This window comes from Pyrus communis, chromosome 11 (genome assembly GCF_041283825.1).
Source record: "Pyrus communis isolate YQ-2024b chromosome 11, ASM4128382v1, whole genome shotgun sequence".
Lineage (NCBI taxonomy): Eukaryota > Viridiplantae > Streptophyta > Magnoliopsida > Rosales > Rosaceae > Pyrus > Pyrus communis.
In genome coordinates this window covers 7550963-7563009 of record NC_142575.1, presented here as the reverse complement: position 1 = coordinate 7563009, position 12047 = coordinate 7550963, and the positions used below count along the sequence as shown (strand labels likewise).

The following is a 12047-nucleotide window of genomic DNA, read 5'->3' as shown; positions in this document are numbered from 1 at the left end:
CACTTGGTTGAAAAAAGAAATTAATATGTCTCTAAAATGTTAATGGATTTCATTAGTTTACTTACGTACACTCGTGAAAAATTGTGAATTAGTGACTAATGAATCTTGTACCAGAAGGACTCACCATATAACCGTTAAAAATCCTTAAGTATTAGGTTCATATGGCACACCCTAACCTATTGCAACCCCTAACCTATTGAAAGAACCCCATAACCCCAACCTAGTATACACTAGCAATCAACTGTATAAGAATTGTTAGTCTCACATCAAAGATGTTCATGAAGTAACAACTATATAAGAATAGTTCGTCCCACATCGGAAATGAGTAAAAATACGGCTCTCTACTAACTTATAAAAAGTATTTGTACTCCGGTTAAATGTTAAGTCAAAAATTATTTTATAAGTATAGTATTTATAATTATTTAGAATTCACGTCCGACAATTGTAGATACCATTTTAGTCATTTGGCATCTCTTTTTCGTTCTTTTCTTTGGACCAAGAAAGAGAAGGAAAAAAGGATGCCAAAATGCTAAAATGTCGTCTGCATATTAATTAGCTTAAATGGAATTTCGGTAAGTATGTTCTATCTAGATTTCAATTATTGTCATTGTGGTTTTATTTTTGCCAATTTAATTGTCCACATGCGGGAGTCCTTCACGGATGCAGCTGGTCCTCGGTTCATCGGGCATCTAATGAAGTGGCATATTATGTTGTGTTGCATCAAGGATCGGAGAGAGTGATTTTGTATAGGTCGATAGACTCCCATCTTAGTATGTAAGGTTTTTGAACAAGAATAGATTGCCATGTCCGTCAATTGATGCAAGTGAGAGAGAAGTGTGAGGGCTATGTGTAGCAACATCTTTCTTATTTCTCTTTCCTTCTTTATGATATGTCTGTTTGCTTGTTCGTCTTCAGTTTGGCTTTTTGTTCTTTTGGCGTTTTTGCCCTGGTGATGAATTCCAGTTTAAAATGTAATTCTTTTTTTCGCTTATTTGATAAAGATGTTTGTTCTGAAATAATTTTTTGTTAGTGATTAATTGCTATGGTGGTTAACTCACTCCTCGGGCATTAAAAACCGTCTCACCTCTCCTTAGACTAGTTTCGAGTAATTTGCTTGTATGAAAAGGGTATTAAAAAAATTAATTATTGTTCTTATATTTTGTGTTAGCAAATTATTGGAAATTGTTACGGAATGAGACTACAAGGACAACATAGATAAGCATGTCAATGAATGTGGTGGAGGACGATATTGATGAGTTTATAACATAAAGGTCCTATATTATGATTTTCCAATACGTCTCAGTCATTTATAACCCAAGATGTCCCCCAAGGGCACTCTATCTATACCATGTATACAATACTTGTATTTATCTTCTACTTCGTGGAATTGACTATGCTCTCATGTATTTACAATAATCATCATCTAACGGTCAAAGATAATTATATTAATATATGTATTTAATGCAATCATTATCTAACTGTCGAGATGGTAATTGTATTCATGACGTTGTTTAAGGTCCTCACAATCGTAAAGTACTCAGTCCTCTCATGGGTATGCTATGATATGAACTTATATTTGCTCACCTACACTAGAAAAAACTTTCATAAACTGGGTATGCTGTAGTGTGACGTCTTGATCCAATAATACATTATTATGTGTAATTTTTTCTCTACGTACCAATTCACATTGGAGTATGATTGAGTCACTTGTAAATAGGCATGTGCTGTTAGGACCTGAAACTCTATTTATTTTTCTTTTATATATTATGACGTGGTGGGATTTAAAGTTGAAATCTCTCCAAATTTTAAGATGAGAAATATCATCAGATCAATCGGATGAAGTAAAGAAATAAATATGGCCCTAAAAGATTTAAGAATTTCATTAATTTGTTTACGTGGAAGATTATGAATTGGTGCTAACGGATCTTGTACTAGACGAGAGATTTTATGTTATTTATACAAGTAGAGTGTTTTTTTTTTTTTTTTTTTTTTTTTTTTTTTTCACTCAAATAATTGTTAAAAATGAATAGGTACTAGACTCAAAGGGCACACCCTACCCACAATGGGTGGGTAGGTTATAAGTAATTCTCTTTGTACAAGTTCATCCGTTTGGAAGGAGGAAGAGCAAGAACGATTACTATTCACAAATATATATTATTTTTTTCTATTGTTTTCTTTGTCTTATCCTCCACATGTCATTATGGCGTAAATTTTTGTTTAATTTGCAAGTGTATTGAACTTTGTAAGATTTTTAAGTGTGAACTTTGTAAGTTTTTCGAATTTAAACAAAAAAAAAATTGGTAATTTTTATTAGTTTTTTTAGAGTTGGATTAATTCTGACCGTTGAATTTTTCAATCTTTAAAATCAGAGGCTCCACAAAACGCCATATGGCGCAGCAGCAAAATTTTCAATTTTTTTAACTGTCCTCATCAACAAATCGTTGGAAATCTAACCGCTGTAAATGTATCAAATCTGAGCCATTTGGCTTTGGTGGGCTGCACGTAGGGGAGCCCCCTTGTTGTATGCTGCACTTAAAATTACCAATCGTTGGCAGGGCAGCCGCAAGGGCTCCTACCTTTCATCCAATTACTTCTCCTTTTCTTCACTGGTGGAGCCATTTTCTTTTGGTAACAAGACAGTTCAACCCAATTGCAAGGACAATTGGAGGTTGGTGGAGATGCTCTAAGGTTTGGTTTGGTATTGCTGTGCTTTGAAAAAAAGCTGCTGTGAGAATAAGCGGTTGTGCTGTGAGAATAAGCGGCTGTGAAATAAAGCCAGCAAAGTGTTTGGTAAACTTTTTTGTAAAAGTGCTTTTGGAAAAAAAAAAAGCAGTATCATAGTGTTTGGTAAACTTTTTTGTAAAACAGCTGTGACTGTGTGAAATGACCAAAAAGGGTATATTACTAGATGTGCTATTAATTTAATTTTCTTAACAAATAAAAGTGAATTACTAAATATATTTTATTTTTAGAAGAAAAATATTTATAAACTTTATCTTAAATATTAATTAGTATGACAAACTACTTTAATAGAAATATTTTAGAGTGAATAGTTAGGATTCATTAGTACAATATTGTTAATGTACTTGAAAGTAGTCTAATTAGATGCATTCATCAAACTTGTTGCTATTCTATTTCTTAATGCCTCTATCTCATGTGATCCTTCAACTTGATAATTTTGATATTCATCATCATCATCATCACTACTATCTCTTTCTTCACAAAAGTCCCTGGGGTCATCAAAATGACGATCACGTTCAGAATACTTCCGTATGTAGTTATGAAGATCCATTGTAGCAATGACAATCTTCACTTGCTTATTGAACGGGTAATTAGGCATATCCCTTAAAATTGCCTATCTTTTCTTCCATACCCCAAAAGTTCGTTCAATGATGCTCCTAAGAGAAGAATGCCTGTGGTTGAATACCTCTTTGTGACCCGTTGGTTCGGCACCCCTACGAAAGTCCGGGAGGTGATATCTTTCACCTTTGTATGGTCCCAAATAACCTCTCATTTGTGGGTACCCCGCATCTACCAAGTAATATTTTCCTGACAATTGAAAATTTGTTTTGTATTGTAATAATTATACAAAGCAAGTATGTAAAATGCTACTCAGCTCCGCCTAGCAGACTTTCCACATCACAAACATTGGGCAAGCATCCAAGCAAGCAAACATTCTATGTCAAGATTCAAACTATCAAAATAATACTAACGGTCACACATTTGACTAGTGAAATAGAAGCTTTCATTTCTCTCCCAATTTCACAAACACAAACTACAAGCCACGATGCAGACAATAACAGCAGTCTGCATTTTCCTCCCAATTTTAGTTACTACAACGACAAGGTACACCGCTTCCTTCTACAGGCCTACACAACATTCTAATACAACACTTGTAATTTATACCTTAAAACTCGATGATGATGTCCCAAAGGTGCAGTTCTTTCTCCGGCACCGGCACCCTCAAATCAGTGGTGAGTAAACCAGACATGTCTTCATATCCAAACTCAGTTTCCTCCGAATCAACTGTTACCCTCTTGGGTCGAGCTGATGAGTAGGCTCCAAATGTGCCACATCCACGAGCTTTCACGACAACTGTTGTGCTTGTGTTAGGTTCATCATATTCTTTTATGGCTCCCCCAGAGTTCAACATCTTGATTAGGCCTATGGGAGAAAATTTTACGCCGTTGGACAGTTCCTTGACAGGAACCACTGTGAAGACTTCATATTCCCGGGTTTTTAATGTTATTGTCATGGATGCATCCTTGGGAAGATAAGACACCTCTCCTGCAAATTTAATCAATGAATTTGTTAAAAACTCTAAATAGTATGGTCTACTAGTAAAGCGTCAAGACTACACGAACAAATCAAATGCTATACTTACTACCAAGATGAGAAAATACGACAACATTCCCAGACCATTTCTCATCTGCAACCTTGGGCAGATAATCAACATCTTTAGCCCGAATAACCCCGGTAATTGTGCCTGGTTCCAGGTCATGGATGAGGTTCGTCTTTCCAACCTTACACCACCCAGCTCCCTGGCAATTGAAGACCCCCACAACTCCAGTAACATCGTTCAGATTCCATATCTTCAGAAGACTGTAATAACATAATTTAGATTAGAAAACACACATTATTTGAAGAGACAAAACTACAACTCCCAAAAAAAAAAAAAAAAAAAAAAAAAAGAGTCCATGAGTATAAGGTGCCATGATTAATAATTGGCTGGACCCATCACTAAGGTCTGATTATATGTGTTCAGAGACTAAATTGACAAAGATAAATCATCAGAATCTACCTTCTCCTTACCCAGATTGCTTCCTATCTCTCGGTGCACTTTTGTCATCCAATACCATGTTTAAACCAAAATTTCATCATCGACTCCCAATATGTAGAACTAAAAACATCTTGAAACAGGGATAATAAACCCAAACATCATGGGGGGTATAATATTGCAGCTCTAAATGTACCTAAAATTAAGTTCAATCTTTGTACAAGTAATGCCAACACGTGATACCCATCATCGTATCAGCTAGTTTGTCTCTCAAAACAAAAAACACTTATTGCTCTGCATCCTCTTACTACTAAATTTCCTCCAATGGCATCCATTTTGGTCAATAATAGATAACCAATGAACCCCAATAGATTAAACTGTTAATTAATGAGCTAACAATGCATTAGCTAACAAGTCAGAATGTGTGAAGCCTTGTGATCATACTTTTAACAGTATGACCATACTTTTAACAGTAATAGCATTACCTGAAACGATACCAGGTTAGATTAAATCCGTTCCTTTCTTTCTTGTTTTCATGTTTTTTTTTTCAATTAGCATTATGTTGTTCACTTTGTTTATTAAAATCTGATTGCACCAAAAGATGGCCTTCAGGAGTGCACAAACTACTGAAAGTAGGAAACTCTACTCAGAATTTAGACCGTACCACAAAAAAGATAATGAAGACAGCATGAGAACACACTGAGAAAAACCAGAAACCAAGCAATCATGGAACAATGGACAGAAACAAATCAAATATCACAAATAATTAACACATGTCTTACAATCTCCGCCAAAGAATCAAATATCACAAATAATCAAATATCACAAATATCACAAGTAATCAAACTTCTCTCTCAATTTTTTTTTGTTTCCTCCACAAACCCTAATTTTTTCCCCAATTAATTTTTTCCCAATTAATTTTTTCCACAAACCATATCACCTTCCCCAATTAATTTTTCCCCACCCTCCATCCCCAATTGTTTTTCCCGACACCCATACCCTCATCCCTTTGCTCTTCCCACCCCTCTTTCCCTAATCTCCCCATCCCTAATTTGAAAAATCCAAACAAATAAATGAGAAGCTTACCTGGAGAAACCTGGAGAACGAGAGAACGAGTTCGCTAGTTTTTGGAACGAGAGAACGAGAGAGATCGCTCTGGTTCGGGTTATGCGAGAGAGCTCTGAGGTGAAGAGCGTGCGAGAGAGCTCTGGAAAGGTTAGAGCGTAGGTGAAGGGAAAGGGAGGGCAGTTTTGGGTTATTCATATTTCATTAAACGTGTACACTGTTCACCCGTGTGTGGGTGAAAATAAGCTGCTTTTGGAAGCTGCAAATTGCAGCTTCTTGTCATCTCTTGGTTTTGGGCTTTTTTTCACCTTCAACTTTGAAACAAAGCTGTTTTTCAAAGTTTACCAAACACCAAAAATTTTCATAGTAGCTTTTTTTTTAATCACCTCAATCCCAAACAGGCCTTAAGACTAGTTGGTCTCACATTGAAGAAGATGATCGTGATGTAACAACTATATGAGAATAGTTAGTCCCACATCGGAAATGAGTAAAAATACGGCTCTCTATCAATTTATAAAAAGAATTCATGCTCCAGATAAACGTTCAGTAAAAATCTACCTTATCAGTGTAGTATTTATAACTATTTAGAAATCACACCCTATGTTCGACAACTGTAGACGCAATTTCAATTCATGTATCGTCTGCATATTATGTAGTTTAAATGGAATTTTGGTAAGTGTGTTCTATCTCAATTTCACTCAATTTTCAATTCTTGTCATTGTGGTTCATTTTTGTCAATTTGGTTTTGTTAGCATTGTGGAGTCAAAAATAATTAAGAGGTGGCGCGTGGATTTTTAGGTGAAGATGACAAAATTACTCTCGAGACACATCGGGTTCCTTACACGCAAGTAGTGGAGAATCATCCATCAACCGAGTCAAGGGTGCCCAAAATAGGTAACAAGTTCAAATTTATCTCATCCATCTTTACTCCATATCCTCTACAAGGAAATCATTCCATAACCTTCAAAACCTTCCATATAAATTAAATTAAATAGGGTAATTAATGGATTAATTTCTAATTAATCCATTAATCATTCACCAAATTAATCACCAAATAACACCCAAAATATACATAAAGGGCCGGCCACTCTTTCTCCAATGAGGACAGGCCATGCCCTATAAATATTACTCACTTTTCTTTAAAAACCTAGGTTCACACTCTTGCAAAACTCTAAAAAAAACTCTCTGAACACTTTTATCTCTAAATTCTAACTTTGGCATCGGAGATTTTTCGGCCAAAGCCCCCTTATTCATCGTGAGTGCGTGAGGCTCTTGGCCTTTGTAGGTGCAATTTTGTCTAAGAAGAAGGAGGTGGAAATTTGCATTCACAAATTTGTGCTTTCATTGAGAGTTGAAATTCACACTCGTAGAAGACTCTCGCATAAAAAGGTTTTTTCTCTATTTTCTAGTCCACTTGTATTTTTTGTACGTTCTTATTATTAGAATTTTTTATTTGCAAAGATTCTTTGATAAAACGAGAAAGAGAAATATGATGGCTAGAAATTTAGAAAACTCCATGAGTGAAAATTCCAATATTCATGAAATGGGACCGTGGCGATCCACGAGACTAAATGTGATCCTAGAGGGAGCGCCACCACCACCACAAGGTTCCACCATGGGAACCACCGCGGTGGCCACCCGCAGCAAGGTCCATGGCACCACTACCACGGCCCGAGCCGTGACACCAAAGCACAGCCCAAGCCGTGCCATCCAAGGCTCATGGCACCAAGGCCATGACCCAAGCCATGTCACTCCAAGCCCAACGCGAGCCCCACGCGTTGCCAAGCCGAGCCCTAGCCTCGCACCCACGTGTGCCACACATCGAGCAGCTCACTCCCGTGGCCCAGCCTGCCCCCACTGAGCAGCCTGCTTTCGTGGCCCAGCCTGCTCCCGTGGCCTTCCAAGCAGCCCAAATTGATCCAAGACCAGTTCAATCGTCCTGGCTCCAAAATTCCGAACCGATGATCAAACCGAAAGCATTTTCACCATATGTTTCTATGGATTTAACATTTCCCAGCTTAAATCTCGTGCCCGGAGTCTACCACACTTCCACTGCTCAAGGAGAAACATTCCTTCCAAGCTCTTCCAACCCAAATGGAGAACAACACTTGTCTCGACAAATCATAGAGTTGACGAGCGCCCTCGCACAACACACGACCTTGGTGAACCAGCTCTTGCAGCGCACCGAGATGCAACGTGCCCCAAACAAAGTGTCCCAAAGTAAGACAAGGGCAGATGAAGAACCTTTCCAGCAGCGTCCCGATAAGCAGCCATTCGACCAGCCACGAACCGAGCGTTTGGGCAGAATACACTCCCAATTGGGCCCCCGAGATAGCGTATACTCTCGTCTAAACGCGTGGAGGAGCGTGCACTCTCGACTAGGCCCACGAACGAGCATACACTCATGGTTGGGGTTACACTCCGATAATCAACATAAGCAGTCTTCCAAGCGAAATGTTCATTCGCGACTAGGCTTGCAAGGAGCATCCTCCACATCACATCGGAGTAGGCAGCAAGACGGACGGAGAAAAGCAGTCACTCAATCCGGCTCAAGTTCAACCAGCAACCTGCAAAACCCCTCGCCTGCTAGGAATCCACCACATGTACTGTTGCCGCGGCATAGACGAGCCAAGCACGAAGAAAAGCAGCCTAGACCAGCAGGTCAAGACTGGGGGCAACCGAAAGCTCCACTACGCCAACAAAGGCAAATTCAGGAAGAAGTAGAGAGGCTCCTAAACAAGTGATTGCGTGATTTCCAACGCAACGAAGTGGCCGATGAGGCTCTACAACGAGACATGACTAACATAAGTAGGTCACCCTTCACAGACGAGATTGAGCAAGCAGAGCCTCCATGCGAGTTCAGCATGCCACATTTCACATCTTTCAAAGAGGATGAAGACCCGGAGAAACACTTAAAGCACTACCGAAGCACAATGATCCTCTATCGAAACAACAACGATTTTATGTGCAAGATATTCACCACCACTCTATAAGGCAAGGTGCAAGATTGGTTCTACACCCTATCGCCACAATCTATCCGAAGTTTCGACGAACTTTCTTTGGTTTTTACCAAAGAATATTCAACCTATTGCTCGATCAAAAAGAAGTCTGACCATTTGTTCAACGTCAAGAAGAACCCAAAAGAGTCGCTTCGTGACTATATGAAGATGTTCAAAGCAGAGAAGGCAAGGATAGCCAGATGCGACGACTCAATAGCTAAAGCAGCCTTTTAAAAAGGACTTCTAGTAGACCACCCGCTATTCGGAAAATTGATCATGAAAGAAGATCTAACTCTAGTAGACTTTTTCACTCTGGCAGAGAAGCATGCACTTTGGGATGAGACACGACAATACACATTCAAGGACTTGAAGAAGTACCCGACATCACCTCCCTACTATCCAAATCGGAAGTAGAGGAGGACTGATTCACATGTTTGATGGTATCTGAAGCAGCAATAAGCTCTACCATCATACGAGAAGAGTTAGGGGCCGACTACCTGTATTCCACAGTTCAAAATCTTTCCTCGATGCTATCAGAAATTCAAAAGAAAACTTTGGCGATAGTTGTTGCTACCTGAAAGCTTAAGTTTTACCTTCAAACGCACGCAGTCATCCTCATGACGCATTATTCCGCCTAATCAAAACGCGCGACGATAAAGGCGTAAACCCTGGCGGATGCAAAGTTTTCTGACGAACGCAACAACTCGGCCTAAAAGACACGCCAAGAGCAGACGAACACTAGAAAGACACACTCAGAAGCATGCTTAGTGGATTTCTCACAGCTGCCCATGCGCGCAGTCTCCTCCTTCGCAGCAGGAGAATTAGTCTCAGTAGTAGAGGGAGTGGGCTTTAGCGGCACTTTAGCGGCAAAGTTCACCTTATCGCTCTTCATAATAACAAGCCTTTTTTGAATGAGAACCAAACTTAGCTTCCAACAGACGTTTTGGCAAAGATTTCAGCACTGGGGGCATGACAAAACCTCTACACTGAGCAATACTATCAACAATCAAATTAGCCATTCTCGACATGGCAAACGCCATAGGCTCAAATCTAGCAGCCGCATTTTTCTTCCCATTAGAAGAAGTCATGTTAATCACAGGCCTCTCGACAGCAGGCGGACCCTTACGAGCAACGGAGGAAGTCTTCAGTTTTTTCTTAACCAACATCTCTTAAGCAGATGAGGAAGATCTCTTCTTTCCACCTTCATTCACAGTAGGTTTCACGATAACGATCAGACGAGCCAAAGTATCTGCCTTGATCTTCTTTACCTTCTCGAAAGAGAGCAACCCACATTTCTCCCAGCGAAGAGAACTAAGCAGCCAACGCTATTCACGGTACTCAGCAGGGGAACTCAACCCATACTAGCTTTTTCCTCATTTTTTTCTTTCAGACCAGTAGGCAGGAGGCCTGCATGCCCAACATTCCAGCAGCCCATGAGGCCCTCGACCTCCTCATCTCTTTAAATTGCCGGCCTGGTCCGTGTCGTGTCCAAGAGCCCAAAGGACATGAGTCATGCGACTCGCCTAGCAATGCGCCCCACCGCCACAATCCGTGACCCCAGCCGCACAAGCTGCCCTTGGCTCTAGCCAAGCTGAGTAGCCTAAAGTAGTGGTTCCTGCCACAACACCTCCTCGGCCTATGCCGAGCCAACTCTTGGCCTCAACCAGCCGACATGCCGCACCACCCCGACGGCTGCCCCTCGACAGCACTATCTAAGAAGAAGAGAAGAAAAATTAATTTTTTCTTACATTGGTGCGGCACGGAGAAGACAAAGAAAGCAACGAAAAACGGTCCTTTGCACGGGTAAAATGTAGAAGATTGCCAGATGAGGGAAAACAATATCCTCTAAGCTCTCTCTCTCTTATAGGGTAGAATAAATTGCTCTTCAAAGTTGATTTAATAACCTACTTAAGGTGGACTTAAATAGGCTTTGAGAGAAATTTATTTCCCTTTCCTAGAAGGATCTAATTTCCTATTAAAGAGGGAATCTACATCAAAATAGGAAGCAGTCTTAAGTTTCCTAAAGTAAGAAGATCTCTACACCTGCTACCCTTTCTTGCGAGCAGCCCAACAGGTGTGGAGGCATTTGTGGAGCCAAAAATAATCAAGAGGCAACACGTGAATTTTTAGGTTAAGAGGACAAAATTACCCTCGAGACACATCAGGTTTCCTACACGCAAGTAGTGGAGAATCATCCATCAATCGAGTCAAGAGTGCCTAAAATATGTAACAAGTTCAAATTTATCTCATCCATCTTTACTCCATATCCTGTACAAGGAAATCATTCCATAACCTTCAAAATCTTCCATATAAATTAAATTAATTAGGCTAATTAATGGATTAATTAGGAATTAATCCATCCAAATTAATCACCAAATAACACCCAAAATATACATAAAGGGTCGGCCACTCTTTCTCCAAAGAGGACCGGCCATGCCCTATAAATATTACCCACTTTTCTCTAAAAACCTAGGTTCATACTCTTGCAAAACTCCGAAAAAACTCTCTAAACACTTTTCTCTCTAAATTCTAACTTTGGCATCGGAGGTTCTTCGGCCAAAGCCCCCTCCATTCATCGTGGACGTGTGAGGCTCTTGGCCTTGACCCTAAGGTGTTAATTGTTTTGTAGGTGTAATTTTGTCTAAGAAGAAAGAGGTGGAAATTTGCATCCACAAGCATTGTAAGGAAAATTATGAAATTTTGGTAATTATTTAGATAGGACCCATATTTCGAGGATTAAAATCTGGTTGCTTTTGTGAAATTCTTTTCTCTTGAAAGATTGGAAGGGCCTCTAAGGGGCCTCTAACGAAGCAGCAAATTATTTTGTGTTGTATTAAGGAGCGGAGATGAACAATTTTGGATGGGTCATTAGAGTCCCATCTTTGTTTGGCAGGATTTTGAACAAGAATGGCTTGCCATGTCGTCCATTTGAAATGAGTGAGAAGTGTGATGGTATGACGTTAGGGCTATATGTTCCGTGTTCGAAAATTATTGGAAATTTTGACAGAATGAGACTACAATGACAACATAGATGAGCATGTCAATGAATGAGGTGGAGGACGACATTGATGAGATTATAACATAAGGGTCCTATACTATGATTTTCCAATACTTGAAAGATCATTTATAACCCAAGATGTCCCCAGGGGCACTCTATATGTACCATGTACGTAGTACAAATACCTTATACTTTGTGGGACTGACTA

The 12047-nt window shown here is 39.5% G+C and overlaps 2 pseudogenes across 1 annotated transcript; one reads left to right on the top strand and one right to left on the bottom strand.

The window, feature by feature from the left end:
• Nucleotides 1–3728: 3728 nt before the first annotated feature.
• Nucleotides 3729–4613, bottom strand: LOC137727113 (putative galactinol--sucrose galactosyltransferase 1 pseudogene; annotated as a pseudogene). Its single transcript, XR_011067725.2, has 2 exons — nucleotides 4385–4613; nucleotides 3729–4287 (listed from the first exon to the last, which is right to left on the bottom strand). The product of XR_011067725.2 is annotated as a putative galactinol--sucrose galactosyltransferase 1 pseudogene (transcript).
• A 2962-nt stretch (nucleotides 4614–7575) lies between these two features.
• Nucleotides 7576–9255, top strand: LOC137732737 (uncharacterized; annotated as a pseudogene).
• Nucleotides 9256–12047: the final 2792 nt, after the last annotated feature.